Source organism: Pteropus alecto, unplaced genomic scaffold, assembly GCF_000325575.1.
Source record: "Pteropus alecto unplaced genomic scaffold, ASM32557v1 scaffold11, whole genome shotgun sequence".
Classification (NCBI taxonomy): domain Eukaryota; kingdom Metazoa; phylum Chordata; class Mammalia; order Chiroptera; family Pteropodidae; genus Pteropus; species Pteropus alecto.
In genome coordinates this window covers 12,889,083-12,907,624 of record NW_006431956.1, presented here as the reverse complement: position 1 = coordinate 12,907,624, position 18,542 = coordinate 12,889,083, and the positions used below count along the sequence as shown (strand labels likewise).

The 18,542-nt window shown below is 36.9% G+C and overlaps 1 pseudogene; it reads left to right on the top strand.

Annotated features, from left to right (window-relative positions):
- The first annotated feature begins 12,831 nt into the window (after positions 1 to 12,831).
- LOC112475649 lies at positions 12,832 to 12,950 on the top strand (annotated as a pseudogene).
- The last annotated feature ends 5,592 nt before the right edge of the window (positions 12,951 to 18,542 follow it).

Sequence of the window (18,542 nt, the reverse complement as noted above, 5' to 3'; positions counted from 1 at the left end):
TATTTATTTATTTTAGACGAGGTGACCCTTGGTTGACCTCACAGATCACAAGGACCTTGTCAGCTTACAATCCCTTATTTTTCTATTTTTTTATGCCTACAGCACTTGGTCTTTCTAGGTAGTCTCCCATCCAAGCACTAACCAGGCCTGACCCTGCTTAGCTTCTGAGACCAGATGGGATTGGGCTTGTTCAGGGTAGCCCAATATTTTAGAGAAATGAAAAAATAAGCTGAAACTAATGATCACAACTGATTTCTACTGAGGCACTTTCCAGACTGTAGCACAGAGAGGGAGAACCAAGCAGACCACAGTGGTCTCACTGAGCTGAAGAGACAAGAATTGGAGTCTGAGAATGCTAGGGTGAGTAGAATCTGCAAGGCAGAATACTGAGGAAAAGAAAAATGTGCAGAACAGGAGCTCCAGAAACCTGCAAAATCTGCACAAGAGTCTCTTGAAGTTTTAGCTAAATACTAAGTTGCTCATGTGCAGTGCAGACCTTCACTAGGCCTTGAAAGGAGCTATAAGCTGAAAAGTTCTCAGAGCACACAAGAGGCTGGAAGATGTTGGATTTTCTAAATCGTTAGAATGGAGAGATAATATTGAAAACCTGGAGCATTCAGCAGAGATCACAGAAGGATTGCAACTTAGTAATAGTGCTAAAGTAGCCTACAGTAAAATCTACTATAGACTCATCTTAATGAAGCTTATAAAAAAGCATCAAACTGATCTCCAAATAACTTGCCTACTAGGCAAACAAAATTCAACACTCTCTAAAGGAATTTTTTAAAATTTAGACACCCAACAACATAATATTCATAATATCTAACATCCAATAAAAATTACTCGATATGCAAAAAAGAATATCGTGGCTTATATCCAAGAGAAAAAGATAGTTAAAAATAGAACTAGGATGATAGTGATAATAAAGCTAGTAATAAAGGACTATGAAATAGGTATTAAAAATATGCCAAAAAATGAAAATAATACATGAACATAATGAGGAGAGGAATAAAGCTATATAAAAATAAACTCCATCACTGAAAAATACAACATCTGAAATAAAAATTTACCAGTTGGACTTAACAGCTGATTAGACTCTGCAGAAGAAAACATCAGTGAACTTGAAGACATAGGAAATAGAAACTTTCTAATATGAAATGTGGAGGAAAAAATAGCTGGGAAAAAAATGGAAAAGCCTTAATTGTCTATGTGATTTCACATGTGTAATTAGTTTTCTAGAAGAATAGAGAGAACAGAAAAATATTTGAAGATATAATGGTCAACATTTTTTCAATTTGATATAAGATCCAAGAATCTTAACAAATCCCAATCAGGATTAAAAAACAAACAAACAAACAAAAAAACAAAGAAAAATATACCAATACGCATCATATTCGAATTGTCAAAAACCTATGATAAAGAGGAAATTCTAAAATCACCTGGGAAAAAAAGGCACATTATAAGCAGAAAAACAAATATATAAAAAAAAGATAAAACTTCTTGTATGAAACTATGCAAGCCAGAAGACAATATTAATATAGCTGCCAGTTTCCTTTTGTTATGATTTATATTTTATCTTTTTCTATTTATTAAGATTCAACATGTCAGTGTCTTTATATTGAAAATATGTCTTTTAAAAAAAAAAAAAAAAACAAAGAAAAATACACCAATACGCATCATATTCAAATTGTCAAAAATCTATGATAAAGAGAAAATTCTAAAATCACCTGGGGAAAAAAGGCACATTATAAACAGAAAAACAAATATAAAAAATAGATAAGACTTCTTGTATGAACCTATGCAAGCCAGAAGACAATATTAATATAGCTGCCAGTTTCCTTTTGTTATGATTTATATTTTATCTTTTTCTATTTATTAAGATTCAACATTTCAGTGTCTTTATATTGAAAATATGTCTTTTAATAACCATGTAGTTGACTTGTGTCTTTTTTCCCATCTGGTGATTTTTGCTTTTTAATTAGAGTGTTTAGAACATTTACATTTAATGTGATTTTTTAAATAATTGGATTTAGATCTGCCATCTTGCTTTGGTTTCTATTTGTCCCACATGTTCTTTTTTTTTTTTCCTCTCTTTTTTCTTTTGGGATTGAGTGTTTTTTAGTATTCCACTGTATCTTCTCTATTGGCTTTTCATTAAAGCTGTATCTCTGAATTGTTTCTTGTTTGTTTGTTCATTTGTTTTGAGGAGACCCGGAGGTTGTTCTAGAGCTTACAATATTCATCTTGGCTTATCACATTCTACTATCAAATAATATTGTACCACAGTACATATAATTTAATAACCTTACAACAGCGTACAATAATGCCCCATCTCCCTTGCTTTGTGCTATTATCATACTTTTTACTTCTATATATGTTATAAACCCATGAAGTATTATTATTTTGCCTTAAGCAGTCAATCCTCTTTTAAAGATATTTAAAAATGAGAAATAAGTACTGTATTTTATATTTACTCACATATTTACATTTTCCAACACTCTTTATTCAGTTACATAGACTTTTTTCTACCTAGTATCATTTTCCATCAGTAGAACTTGTTTTAGCATATCTTAAAGTACACTTCTGTAAGTAACTAATCTTCTGTTTTTGATTGTCTGAAAACATCATTTCACCTTTTTGTTCTTGCTTTCATAGTTTTAAAATGCATCCTTAAACTAATTTTTTTTTTTTGGTTGGAATTAATCCATAGCTATATCTTTCCTGGAATCACAGAAGAATATTAACAACATTTTGTTTCTTTCTTTCCCTCTACTCCTACCTGCCTTACTACTGCTGTTTCATATGTTGCATTCTTCTAAAACATTATTTCCAATTTTTTATTGCTTTAAAATTTTTCAAATCAACATATTTAATTTTAATAAGCTGCTTCACTGATTTCTTTATTTTGTTTCTTGCATTCCACTTCTTCCTCTTGAATATATTTTTTTTCTTCTTGGATATGATGGCTTTGTCATGTTCCAATTTGGCTAAGCTGAACTACATTTCCCAGAATTCCCTTTGTTTTATGTTTCTGATTAAGATACTCACATGTGTTGTTGCTGATCGGCTGATGCATCTCATAGGCATGAAGCAATTGCAGCTAGGTTTGCAGTTATTCTACCTTCCCCTGGATTATCCTTCTATTTCTCTGATGCCTGAGCCAGGTATGCATGTTTACCTCTGTGACACAGGGCCCAGCTTCTTTGGATACCCTTGTTACCACTGTCAGATGTAACAAGAACGGGCACAGATTTCAGTCTCTTCTCACGGGATTAAAGCTGTTGTTTGTGGGTTCCATCCTACTCATGATCTTTCCATGCTGACTGCCTGCCCTCTGAATGTCATGCTCCATTATCAAACGCAGGGACGACAGCTTTACAGAGACTGCTAAACTAGCTCCTGCAATTGTGTAAGTGGACAAGCTAATTTCTTGTAACAAATCTCTTTGTACATAGTGATAGTTATACATGCTACTGGTCCTGCTTCTCTACGTCCCTACTTGATACACTAGAATATATTAATTCATAAAAAGCCATTTATAGCAGTTCTTCTTACATTTCCAGCTATGGTTTTAATAATTTGAACATGTCTGCCTTCCATATTTTAGAAGTGCCTCATAGTTTTTGGTCTTCAACTGTTCCCCTTGTTTTTTACTGCAGTTATGGATTTGCCAGTTTATTTATTTTCTCTTATTTCTACGGGTTTGGAGGCATAAGGCTTTGGTGTGAGCTTAATCTGATAACAGGAACCAGAATCCTTTAATCAGTTCTTTTAAAAATAATATATCTGGAACCATTTTTTAAAACTTAGAAAAAATGTTATTATTAAAGCTAAGACTCCTTAGTGTGGTGAGTATGAATTTCTGAAAAGTTTAAATATAAAATTTTAAAGAACAAAGGGTGAGGGCATAACTCTGCATTTGAAAATGACTGATAGGCAGGTTGATAGAACGTCAGAAGTAAAGAACTGTCATATAGTCTCAAAAAGAAAATGAAAGAATTTCTACCTATTTAGAGGAAAGGGGGTAAATATTCTGCTTAAATAAAAAATAGCTTCCTTCCAAAAAGAAAAGTGTTTTTTAAAATCTGCTTTATCTTAATTTTTTAGTCACACTAACAGAGTTCAATTTTAGAGAAAAAGAACTCAAAAAACTACTGTCTATCAAATTTGAACTTTTAAGAAATACTCAGTTTTTCTGAGTCTCTCCCATGTATATAGGAGGTAGACATATTATTAAACTTTAATTTTTTTTTTTGCTAAAGAAAATATCTTGTCCTATATTAACAAAGGATTGCCACATATCAAAGTCCTAGATGAATCTAGGTTAGCATATCAATTGTTATGTAATGTTGTTTCTGCTGTGCCAGGAAAACGAATTCCAGAGCAACTTAATTCTTATGAATTCAGATCCCTTCCATACACCAACAGCTCCTAGATCTACATATACAGCACAGACCTTTCCTCTGAGCTCCAGACTCATAAATAGAGTTTCACAGGAGACATCTCCGAACACATGGTTTACAGGTGCGTCAAACTCAGTGAGTCCGGCTGAACTTGGGATGTTTCCCTGACAACCTGTCCTCTTCCAGTGTTCTCTGTCTCAGTGGATGGCACCACCATGTCCTTGGTTGCCCAAGTCTGTCATCTGGGAGTTATCCATGACATCTCTGACATTGGTACTCTAACTTCCAGTCAGTCACCAAATCCTGTTGATTCTACCTCATGTATATCCTAAATCCATCAATTTTAGCTCAAGGTGAAGGGTACAATCCTTCAGACTGCCAAGTCTTCACAAACCTTCTGATACCAGCCACAAGTTTGGGGGTTCCCAGGTCCACCCTCACTTCATACTAGCTGTCTACAAATTCAGGGGTCCCCATGGACTCTCAGTTTTGATAATTTGGTAGAATGACTCACAGAACTTAGGAAACTACTTTATGTATGATTACAATGTTATTATAGCAAAGGATACAAATCAGAACTAGACAAAGAAAGAGATATAGGGCAGAATCTGGGAATGAGAGGGCTCCAGAGTCAAAGCTCCAATGTTCTCAAGGAGGCATCATTCTCCCAGTGTATATGTGTGGCAATACACACAGAGCATCACCAACCTAAGAAGATCACCCGAGCTTTGTAATCCAGAGATTTCATTAAGGCTTCATTAAATAGGTATGGTTGATTGAATCATGGCCCACTTGGTTATGTTCAATCTCCAGCCCTCTTCCCTCCTTGGAGATCAGACTGGTATCCTGTGGCTCAAAGTCCCAATTCTCTAATCATATGATTGGTCTTTCTGGTGTTGCCAGTCTTCACTTTAAGACTTCTGGTGCAGAAGAGCCCCCACACTGAGTCATCTCTCAGCATAACCTATCAGGTGCCAACCATGTATTATCTCATTAGCATAAGCTAATAGATGTGGTCTCAGGGGTCTACCATGACTAACAGCACATTCTTGTTACTTGGGACATTCCAAGGGTATAAAAATTAACTCCCAGGAGCAGGAGCAAAGGCAGACCACTCTTTGAGTAAAGTGAATTAATCACTGCACAGCATCTTAGTACTGGCAGGTTGGCGTCTGACAGACAGACTGCATTCTTTCCTTAACTGTGTGTATGAATTAGGCCAACGGCCACGAAAAAGCAAATTGGGCCTTAGGGAGATTTTAGTCTTCAAATACCATCAACACACTTTATTTTATAAAGTGTGTTATAAGCTTACCTACGGAGAATGTACACAAAAAGAAACTCCAGGACAAGCTGAGTTGTGTGCTCTGCTCAAACACATCAAGCCTTCAGAGCTTTATCAGGAAGTAAAGGCAAGGTTGGGGCACAAGGTAGGGGGAAGAGCCAGAGACGAGAGAACTTCATGATTTCTTTTCTATGTGGTCACCACTTTTCTTTCCCTGCTTCCTCCTCAAGCAGGAAGTTAGGGAGGTTTGTGATGGAAATGGGTGTGTCTTAGACATTGTCTGGGAGTAATTTGGAGGTCAAAATCATGCTACATTTGAAAACTGCCTTCACAGAGGTATATCTCCACTCCTCTTACTAAATACAAGCAGTAGCTATGTAGCTATGTGGCTTTTCTTTAACATAATAGATATGTTAATTAACTAAATGGGCGGAATCCTTTCATGATCTATATATATCAAATCACCATGATGTACCCTTAAAAAAAAGTAAATTCCCATTGTTTTGTGGTTTTCTTTATTAAGAGGCCTGGGGATCTGCTTTGCACACAGACATTAGTATTATATTAACTTATTTTATTCTTGAATGTTCTAATGCCATTATTCAACTGTGCAAAATGTTTCTCAGAGGTGCTCCATCAAGCAACAAGGTTTCCAAAAGTCCGTGGGGAATTAGAAAGTTTTAACTCTGTGGCTCGTCTAGTGTTGCCAGCCCATTTCCTAGCCAAGCTCTGAGACCCCATGATGATATGCCTTTTCATCATGTCCAGACACATCAGGGGTTAAATCATGTTTTTTGAAAGAGAACAAATGATATAACATGGAATTCTCAGCCTCATTCCCTCAACACCAACATTATAAAATGATTTCACTCTCTTCAGAATAGGTTATGTCAAAATGGTCATAAGCTGTGGACAGACTGGGTTTTAGCCAGTATCATTTTCTGTCTTTAACCACTTTAATAGCTATGTGGCCAGCCAACTCTCATTATGACCTTCATTTGTCAGGTGCTTGAAAATAGCCTACACACTTTTTTCCCCAAAAGAAGGCACCCTACTGGGTAGGATGAGCCAGAAAGAGTGAGAAAGAGCCATCAGGCTCACAGCAGGAACAGGCGTTCTTTTTCCTGGGAGAGCCACTTTGATTTGTGCTACTGACGAGAACTCTAATGCATGTAGGTTTTCCATTCCAGGCAGAAGCTCCTAAAAGAAGAGAGTAGAGTGTGTATTTTAATCTCTAGCTGGACCATATTTGCTTCCCTGCATTCCCTGCTTACCCTCACTTTGACCCTTTCTGCATACCTCCCATCCCCCAACTTGGCTCTAGAAAGACTTTACATCTATAAATCTCCGACACAGCCTTCCAAAATTTTTTTTCAGAAAAATGCATAAAATGCTTGGCTGCTTGCTCTGCTTCTCATGCTCCTAGTTATACGAAATATTTCTAGAGTATATGTTGTCCTTATGCCAAGAGAAAACTTTGCCCCATCAAAAAAGTTTACCATCTTCACAATATCCCATGGAAGTAGATATAACTGAGAATTCTTTTCTCAGCGTTACTCTACTCTCATATTTAATGATCACATGAAGAAAGAAAGCAGATTAAGAAGCTATTTGAATCTAAATCACCCTATATTTGAAACAAAATGAGAGCCAGGACAAATATAGAACCACCCGATTTTTTAAGTAGTGAGGGGTGTCCATCTTTCTCAAGCCTCCTTTCTTGGCATGAGTCCATGAGGATTGCTTCATATTTGTGAGGGTCCATAATCCAGGCTCATGGCCACAGATGAGAATACCCTGAGCATCAGAGGACTGGCTTTCAATGTGTCAGCATTATCCTCTCCCCGGTTATAGAAGTAAGTCCACTTCAAGGAGGGAGGGTGAGGAAAATAAGGTCTTGATATTTCTGACATTAAAAGCTGAGCTGTCCAATATGGTATCCACTAACCACATGTGGCTGTTGAGCACTTGAAATGTGCCTGGTCTAAATTGAGGTGTCTGTAAATTTAATATACACACTATATTGTAAAGACAGTATAAAAATGTAAAAGATGGTATTAATAATTTCATATTGATTACATGTTGAAATAGTGTATTTTAGATACACTGGGCCAAAAGAAATATGTTATTAAAATTGATCTCCCCTATTTCTTTTTGCCTTGTTATATGGCTTCCTAGGAAATTAGAAATTACATATGTAGTTCTCACTATATTCTCTTGGACAGCATATTTCTGAGTTCAGTTGGATATTTTTTCAGGATTGATATTCAAGCTGTGAAAAACATTCTTCCATCAGCAGAATCTGGCACAATAGCAGGCTCTTCAGATAGCAGGGTTGGCATTTTAAAAATTCGCTCTGGAATTGTTAAGTGGTTTGCAGCTGAGAAGCTATATGAGCTGACTTTTTACTGTATGAATTTAAACAATGCTCAGAGGCAAACATTTTCTTAAGAATTACGATATTCTATGGGCCGTGTAATCAGCACATTATCAAAATATATGCCCTTTTGATTATTATAGCAATCCAAAAATTGCTAATTATATGATAGAATGCTAACTACAAACATAATTACAGATAACACATTATTGGCAAACTCTGAAACTAGTTACATATCATTCCCAGAAAAACCAAAATTTGTCCCAAAATGTTAGACTCAGTCAATGATAGAAGCGCTTAAGTAAGCTTAGGACAATTACAATGTTCCTCCGTGACAGTCACTGGGGAAACATCTGTCACTGGAAGTTTGAGAAAATTAGATACGGTGAGCAAGAGTGCCTCTGTTTGCACAGGTTCTAATCCCCACTCTTGAACTGGTTATTCCATTGCAAAGAGCTCACAGTTAGAACATTTGATCTTTTTATACGTAACACTAACCATTTTTACATTTAATAGCCACTGGAAAAATCAAAGGCTCGATGTCTGTAGGACGAACATTCTTTGAAAGCAGCAACACTATCAAACAAATTTTATTTGATATTGTGCTTAACTCAAAGGTTGTTCCACTCGTTTTATTGTGAACAAGGTACTCAGAACAAAAAGAGTGGGGAAAATGAGAGAGGGAGGAAGAAGGAAAGGAGATTGTCGAGTGGGAGAGGGAGAAGGAAAGAGAATGGAATGGTCTATTTTCTGGAAGTCCCCAAAGCCATCCATTCGCATTTATCTCATAATTGATCTAAAGAGTATTAAGTAGAAACTCATCCAAATTGTTTGGAAATTTTTCTGATTGGAAAGAGCGAGCAGACCAATGAAATAGGCAGGATTCGGCAATGCTGTAGGGCCTCTTAGGTAGAGAATTTAAAATATATCGTCCTTAAAGCAACCCAGAAGCTATCTCTTTCAAGGCTTTGCTGTCTGGCAACCCAGCATAGGTTCCTTCTTACCACCGTTCTAACAAGACCCCACCCTCAGTTCCAGTGTAAGCCCTGACTGGCTTTAGTCAGTTAAAGTATCCTATTTTCCAGGCTGGAGTACTTGGTTCAGCATTGGGCATGTGACCCAGTCAGAGATGTGGGACACAAGAAGAGAGGTTTTGGGGCTGTCTGTAAAAGAAGAATTACGGGGGCTTCTTGTAAGGTGATTTGCTCTCTCCCCTGCTGGGCATGATGAAACCAGCAGTCCCAGTTGTGGCTGGCAGACATCTTTCTCCTATCGTGACTTCAGAAATGTTGCTCCTGTGTCTTCCAGCTTGCATCTTTTCAGACGAGAAGTCGGTAATTATTCTTTTTCCCTTCTATGTGTAATATATCTTCCCACCCCTTCTTTCCATACTGCTTTTAAGATTAGACGTTTATCACTGTTTCTCGACAATTCGGTTTCAAATTTTTTTTCATTTGATTTGGAAAATTTGAGGCTATTATTTTTTCAGACATCTTTTTCTTCCAATGATTTTTTTAAATTTTATTAAATTTATTGAGGTGACATTGGTTAATAAAAGTATATAGGTTTAAAGGGTACAATTCTATAATACATCATCTGTACATTGCATTGCGTGTTCGCTACCCAAAGTCAAGCTTCTTTTGTCACGTATATTTGACCCCTTTATCCTTTTCTACCTCCCCCCACCCCCCTCTTTCAATGACTTTTGTTTTCTCCTTTCTCCTCTCCTTCTGCACTTCAATTACATGTATCTGGACCACCGATATTATTGTCCTAAATTTTTCATCCTTTTATTCCACTGTCTGCTTCAGTTTGGGTGGTGTCTTTTGCAGTGTTTTTAAGTTCGCTGCTTTGTTTTGTTTTGTTTTGTTTCTGCATGACTAATCTACTACTAATCCTATTCAGTGAAATTTTTATTTCAGATATTGTATTTTTCCTGTCTAGAAAGTTCTATTTTGTTCCTTTAAGTATCTTTTTTTCTCCTCATTCTGTTCTTGTTTTTCCTTAAATACTTAAACATATTTGTAACAGTTGTTTTAAAAGGCTTTCTCTGCTGACTCTATCATTGCTGTCATTTCTGGACCTTTTTCTATTTTTTTTTCTAGATTGACTTTATAATTGGATGTGAGACATTGTGAATACTGTGTTGTTGAGTATCTGAATTTCTTTCTTCCTGTGAAGGGAGTTGAGCTTTGCTTTGGCTGACAAGCAGTTAAGTTACTTGCAAGTCCAAATTGACCTTTCGGGGCTTGTTTACAAACTTTTTTTAGACATGTTTAGAGTAGTCTTTAATCAAGGGATAATTTCATCCTATTGTAAAGATGTGACCATATTGGGATCTCTATCTATCAATTGCTCTGACTGTTTAACAAGGTCTCTGCATTCTGGCCAGTCACAACCTGATTATCTCCAAGCTCTGCATGATCCTGGGAAATCACTCAGCTTGTGAAATGTGCAGATTTACACATTTCTGGAATTCTATCTTCTGCTTGATTCTAACCTCCCTGCAACTTGGTCTGAAAGAACCTGCTAGCTCCAAAATGTGCCACCTCTGCTTCACTGGGGAGCCCACACCCCAGCTACCACTTTCTGAGCCACACCATCTCTACTGCCATCCTGACAAATAGATGCCCCACTCCTGCCTCTCTCTCTTCAGTTAAGTCAATTCCAATTAAGTCTTGTGTTGTTGGAACCTAAATCACACCAGGGATCCTAGCTGGAAGAGAGTCTGATATTTAGTTTTCCAGTCTCTAAGCTCAAGGAGGCCCAGGAGGAGATTGATATGGATGCTGAGCCAGCCATAACATATTTGCCTTATAAAATATTTCAAACCATCAGAAAAACACAGAGTGAAATTTATTGTAACACACATGCCCAAACGTCTAGCTTAACAAATGTTAAAGTTTGTCCTACTTGTTTCAGAATATTTTTAAGACATTAAATTTAACAGATTAATTTAGAAACCTATTTAGAATTCTTTGTAGATTTCATTCCCTTCCCCAGAGGCAACTTCAATTTTAAATTTTCATTTATTTTATTGATACATGCCAGGAAAATAGATCAAGAATATAAAACAAGTGTGAATAGTATCTCCAATACCAAATTTTCCATTATTTCTTATCAAAAAAGATATTTTGTACCCCTGTGGTGGACGCATACTTTTGGTCTCCTGGTATGAATCCTTAGCCCTCCTCTGAGAAGAGGAAATAAGGAAAAGTTCTGATTTCTCCAGGTATGTCATTTCTCTCGAGGACATGTCCTTCACTGCCCACAGACCACAAGGAGTTTGCTGCCTCTGCCCATTAACAACTGAGATAAATGGGGATGACTTCTCCACTGTCCCAGATTTCACCTCCCCAGACCTGGTCTGAAGTGAATACGTACAGGAATCCATGAAGGTTGAAGCAGTTCTTGACTAAAAGGGTTTGAATGCCTACACAGCTGAGATATACGGGGACAGGTATCTGGGAGGGTGTTTTTCACTCTAGGTTAATAGGTTTTCTCCCAGAATATCTAAAATCAAACAATTCTCACCACCCAAGATAATCCATTTCTTCCTGAACCTGCCCTCCCCATAAAAAAAAACAAACCATATTTTTTCCATGGACATCAGTTTGACTTTATTTCTTGCAAATGAGTGTCCTAACTTTATTATGCACAGAGAGCATTCGCCGACTCCCTGACCAGAGTCACCTCAGAGTGGAGAAACTCAAATTGCAATTACTTCTCCAAAGCTGAGAGAAAGAAAAGATGGACAAATGATACGGAAAGAAAAATCTCAGTGCACAAACATTTCTCAAAACACAGACGAGATTTTTATACAAGATTATACTCAAGTTTTTTCCAGCGTGTGAATCATAGAATCCCCTCCTTTATTTTTTCACTTCTTTTCCAATATAATTCTATTAAAACACCTTGTGTCAAGTGACAACCCCCAGCAGCAGATGATAGCACGTTTCTGTAAATAGGAAACTGTGATAATATGGTTGTACCGTACAAAACTAGAGACATGATTCTAATTACCCCATTTTTCTTTTACTTTCTTTTATTCAGTGGCATACTTATCTCTCCAGATCTGGTTTCTCTGTGGTAGAAACTGAGATTGTGCTCTGCAGTGATCTCTGTTTCTTCTTACTTTTATCTTTGTAAGGGGCAATGGTTTGTCTGCAAAACTTTGTTGCCCCACGATTAGATTTTAGAAACCAAGACCTGCGATCTAACATGCATCACTTTTCAGAGCAGCTTTATTCCCGAGGCGGGAAAAAGAATAAGCTGACCTAGTCCTCTTGCGAAACAAATGATCATTCTTTCTTTAATTTAAAAGATGACAAAATGATTTTTCTTTTTTTTCATTTAAAGGAAGGTGATTTATCTGAGAATTGTCAACAATAAATGATCATAGACCCTCTGCAATCATCTTGCCTGAGAGTTGGGATGATGCACTGGAAAAGCACATAGACTGTAGAGTGAGTGCATTATCTCAACTCGGGCAAGCTGATTGCAGACACTAAGGTCTGAATTTTGGCTCTTAAACTGAATAGATGTGTAATTTGGGGCACAGCATTTTACGCCATTGATTCTGTTTCTTTATCTATAGTAAGGTCTAACACAGATTTGTAAGGATCATGTGAGATAAGTTTTGGGTGTGCCTGGTACATGGTATTTGTTCTATGTTACCATTCATTAGTTACCTTTCCCAAAACAAATGATTTTTAAGAACAATCTTGTAATAATGTTTACAATGATTCATTTTTATCCTTTGAAGAGTCTACAGTCATGCCACCCTGAACAAGCCCGATCTCGTCTGATTTCGGAAGCTAAGCAGGGTCAGGCTTGGTTAGTACTTGGATGGGAAACCACCTAGGAAGACCAGGTGGTGTAGGCATAAAAAATAAAAAATAATAAAAATAAAAAATAAGGGATTGTAAGCTGACAAAGTCCTTGCAATCTGTGAGGTCAACCAAGGGTTGCCTTGCCTAAAAACATTAAAATAAAAAAATAAATATCCTTCGAAGAAATGAAGTTGATGAAGAAATTTGCAATAGAAGCATTTGACATAGAATTTCTCATTAATTTCACCGTTAGTACTACTATATATGTGTATATTATATATATAAACATTTACAAAATATTTAAAATCAGAATAAACCCGGGAAGTATTATTTTCAATGTTTTATTACAAATTTTTGCTGCTTAAAATATGAGAAATGAACGTGAAATCTTCTCATTCCTAGACATTCACCCAGGGACCCTCAATATTAAAGCAGCAAGATAACTTCAGAAGTTTTGTGCAACATTTTCCCATTGACTTCAATTACTATTTCAAGGAAAAAAATTCAATATCATCGCTTAAATTTTGTTTCAGACATATTCTATTTCGAGTTTATGTCATCTTGTGTTTAAAACTGATTAAGCTCAAATAACCATCAATTGTGGAACAGTTAAATAAACCATAGTACATCCACACAACACATGCCCAAAGTGGAAAAGGACCCCTCTGTGCTAATATGGGAAAGATTGCCCTAGTGGTAAGTGAAAAAGCAGAGTGTGAAACAGTGTAAGGTGTACAACTTTTTGTGAAAGAAAGGGAGGGGAATATAAAACTAGATTTGCTGTATGTACATAAAGTATTACTGGAAGGATACATGAGAAACTGCTCTGCTTCTATTATTAAGGAGGAAAAGATGGACAAGCACAAAAATAGGAGGGAGATTTTTTAATGTATTTATTTTTTTAATATTTTGATTTTTTTAATGTGATGGAATATGTATAAGAATATGGTTTTATAAAGGCCAAGGAATGGCATAAAATACTATTTAATGGAACAGCAGTTTATAGAATAGCGTGTAGAGCCTCGTGTCATATTTTGAAAAATTGCAAGTGTATGTGTTCCTACCATAGAGATATACAGTGGAATTTTCACCAAAATTAAATGTATGGTAAGATTTCAGATCACTTTGCCTTTATGATTTATACTTTTGAAATAACTTGAACATCTATGTTTTAAAAACACACTATTAATGATAACTAACAAAAAATCAAGGAAGCAAGGAAGAAAAAAAAAACAGGAGAAAGAAAAGAAGATGAAAGAGATAAAGAAGAAAGTGCAGCTATAAAAATTTCCTCACATTTCACTTTCTCTGATCTCACCCATCTGGTCTCCTCTGTTCAGCTTTTCCATTTTATTTTTCCATAGCACTTATCACTTTCCAAAACACAATATTTATTAAATCTATTGGTTTAAGTACAGAGAAAAAAAAAGCCCAGTATTTAGTAGGTGCCGATAAATATTTGTGGAATGAATAAATGAGGTGATTCTACCAAAAGTCAGTGCCCCACATAACAGAATGATAGAACGTGCTTCATTGAATGACATCCCTATTTCAGAAGAAATGTTCTCACTTTGAATTTGCAGTTCTGTTTGCAAAAACGTAGTTCGTGAAGTCTTTATGGAATCATTCAACCATAGGAAAGTTTGTAAATACCTTCTATTCATTATCGAATGTCACTAAGGAAGAGGTTGTTGAGCTTACAAACAAGAGAATGGAGTACCCTGTTCTCTGCTTTTTCATTCTGTTTTCTTTTGTCCTTATCATCTTTTCCCTATATTCTGTCTTATCTCGACATCTGTCTTTGTTGTAATTTAGATGAATGTATTCTCACTGTTATTGAGACTTCAACAACATGAGGTCTCAGGGAGGGAGAAGTTCTATGGGATTTGGACCAGTTTGGGGCTGGGAATTAATCTCTTTAGAGAGAATGGGCCTTTGTCCAAAAGGATGCAGCAAAATTGAGTTTGATTCAAACAGTGTAATATCAAAAAAGATACAAACACGAGAACTATTGGGATATAACAGCGAAAGTCCAAAAAGAGAGTCATTCTTGAGAGGAGACTCTAAAGAAATGTTCTGAGTTAGTGTTTCTTTAACACAAGACTTCCCTCAGCCTTTAGGATGATACTGTATTATGTGAATTTCCAAGTAGGAATTTTCCTTTGCATCATTACCTGCCCCTTGCCCACCCCGCCCCACTTTTTTTGCTCCTGAACCTATTTCTCTGCCTATCATCTTGCAGAACAACTCTTCCATTAAGCGCATTTGAGGAAAAGGTAGAAGGGACTGGATAGAACTGGACAGGGTCCCAAGTTTTCTGCAAAGCAGTTTGGGGTTCAAGTCAGGGCTCACGTCAGAGCCAAAAGATCAAAGTGTGGGCCCACTCTTCCATGGAATGGCAGTAGAGCAGAGTCGGGGTTGGGGGTCGGGCTTGCAAATCAGGTAGCTCTGGTTTGGAACACCACCGCCACTGCATTCCCATTGGGTGATTTAGAGCAAGTCATTTCATCCTCAGCAATCTTGCATTTCTTCATCTGTGAAATGAGGATAATAGTGCCCTTCCATAAGGTAGCGGTGAGGAATTAAATGAGATGTTATGTGTAAATCATTTAGCATAATTCCTAACACAGAGTGAAATTTCAATAAACAATAAGTAGCTGTATTTAGTGTTTGGAGAGGGTTTGTATTTTGTTTGTTAGTGCTGATGTTCTTTAGGCCAACCCAACTCTTCACAGGGTAGGGTGCGACTCAGTAGGCATCCCAGTTTCCAACTTCCTCTCTAGACCTGTAGGCGTTTGCAACTACAGAAATTATTCCAGATGCGCCAGGCTCAGGCTATTGCTTTCTTCCAGGTCTTGGTGAAGCTCAAGACTGGGTCCTCCCAAGAGATGCTGCCGAAGGCCGTGGCTCACAGCATCTTTATTTCTTCTTCCTTTAGTCTACATTCCACATAACCTGCGAAACATCAACTCAGGAGTTGACCTTTAGTTAATATAGCAAAACTACGTTAGAATAGGTAGTTGAACATGATTATTTTTATGTGTTGCCATATTTTCCTCATCAAAATGTTGAAGATTCATTTTACATTAGCTAAGACTTTTTATAAATTCTGTAGAGAAAATGCCAAGCTGTTATAGTCTTATAATGCTGGTGCATCATTTTGGACTGGTGTATTAGACTGCCTGACATAAATAAATAAAAGGTTATTATTAACAGAAATTAATAGTACCTGCAATAATCATTATCACAAAAAAATAGCTTTCTTAGCTTGGTCTAGATAACTCTGTAGTGACAGTATAACAATGTATTCGATTTACATGTTTAATCAAATCTAAGTTTTCCTAAAATGTCTTGTTTATTTTTAACGTATGCTTTATCCAGAAATACTTGCTCACATATGCTCTTTCTGCTCATAATCAGATTGTTTGGAGCTAATAGGATCCAGGCATATGGTTCTCACTGATTTGCTGTTATAGGGAACTATTGGAGCTGACACTTTCAAACGCTCTGTCCAGATTTCAGAGGGTCAGGTGAATACATGACTTCCTCTTCCATCGGCTTATGAAAACTGACATGAGTTCTTTTTAAAGAAAATCCACGAGGGTTCCCCTATACTACAAAAACATCTTCATCTCCAGATTTCAAATTGATTTCTTTTCATTCTTTTTACTATTTAAATCAATTAGTTAAAATTTCCAATTAGAATGGAGTTTAATTAAAGTTAAATTACTTTGCCAAAAAAATCCAACTTGGGACTGAACTCTCCTAAATTGTGTCCTTTAATTGTTCACTCAGTGAACAGATATTCACTGAGCACTGACTTTGTAAGACATTACGTAAGAGACTGTGACTAAAATAGAGATAAATAGTCACCATCCCTTTTCTCAGCAAGCCTACAGTCTCAGAGGGGAAACAAGATTTAGAGACAAATGTTCGTGAAAACACAAAGGAATTAGGATGAGAGGAAAAGAAGAGAGATAAAGTGTCATCCATTATAACTCAGACACGGAAGAGATTAGCCCTTCCCGAGGGACGATTTGTGCATACCAAGGTGTGTTTTCTCCAGCATTCTTTCTTTACATTCACTCTTTTTTCCAGTCAATGCTTCATGATGCCCTTGTTTTGTGCAATGGTTGGGTTAAAAATTCAAACCAGATATATCTCAGAGGCTCACATATTCTGGGGTACAAAACAGGCCTTGAGATATACAATACATACAATAACTTTTAAAAAACTAATCAAGGTGCTGATTTTGAATCTAAAAAATTAAGTGTTTGTTGTCTGTGCATATTAACTTAGAAATAGCCCTCTTTGACATAAACGTCTACAGAAGTTTAACCTGAGGTTTGAAACACTACAAATTTAATTCTCTGAGCACAGAAAAAGTCCCAAAGGAAGAGGATGAAGTCACGACCTACAGAGAAAGTCCCCTTTGCACAGAGAAGAAGCACAGGATAGCAGATACCAATGTGGGTATCTGCTCTAGAACAGTGTTGGCAAAAAGGAAACTCAAAGAACATTGCAAACAGATGCTCTAGAACAGTGTTGGCAAAAAGGAAACTCGAAGAACATTAATCACGTCCTCACTGTAAGAGTGGGAAGGCCAGTATCAGCCTGCCAGTGGAGAGCAAATTTTAAAATAACCTTACTGAATTAAAGAAATGGTCAGAATGCTTTTTAAAGTTCGCTGAAGATAAATGCAGGGTAGAAGGAAATGAAGTTGGGACGTGACTGGCAGCAAAGTCTAAATAGGAGTCATCAATGAAAATAGGTAAGCTGGAGCCAGTAGTAACACCAGCTTGTAAAGAATTGCACCATGTTAGGATGGACAAACAAGTGCCTGGAAAAATGGTGAGATCATCCTCCCTTTATACTTAATATTAGCCAAACTCTTCCTGGAGGACTGTGTCCATTCCTGAGTTTCATAGTTAGAAGGACCACCAGAACTTGGGGAACTGCTTTTCCCTAAATTCAACCATGATTAAAAATTAAGACCTCGAATGTTAAGAGAATTGTCTCAAATGGGGTTCATTCCGTAGTTTGGACAAATTCTTCTCTAAATTGAAAGTCTCCTTTGCTTGAGGGTGAGGAGAGACCTACTGGGGGGAAGGGAGATCCAGCTCTTCTTGGTTTGAAGTCATTTAACATTTGTAGAGATTAGTAGTTAATAGTTTCTTCTTCTTATAATTTTTAAGGCATTTTTCCTCTTCCTGGACTGTAGCTTGTGGTAACAACAACACTCTGTACTTCTAGGCCCTGATCTAGTGCCCTGCCTCTCAGCTGCCTCCCAGTCCCTTCCTCTCTGCCATCAGAGAGTCTCCCAAGTCAGCTTTCCTTGACCTTCATTCCGTCACCTTGCCGCAAATGAAACCTACTCTCCATCTCCCACTCCCACTTCTCACCATCGCCCTCATATTTTCCCCCTCCCCTCCCACATACTTTAGTACCAGGAGGTAGGGCTGTGGTCCACCTCTCCCCTTACTTCTACTTCCATGCACTACTATTGTTTCCTCTTGCAAATAAAATCCCACTTTTTTTTTTTTTTTTTGAGCTTCATGGTTTTCGGCTCCCCTTCTTGTCATTGTCTTCTATCAGATTTCAGGCGACTCACAACCCTGTCATTTATCAAAGTCTTAGCGTCTGGC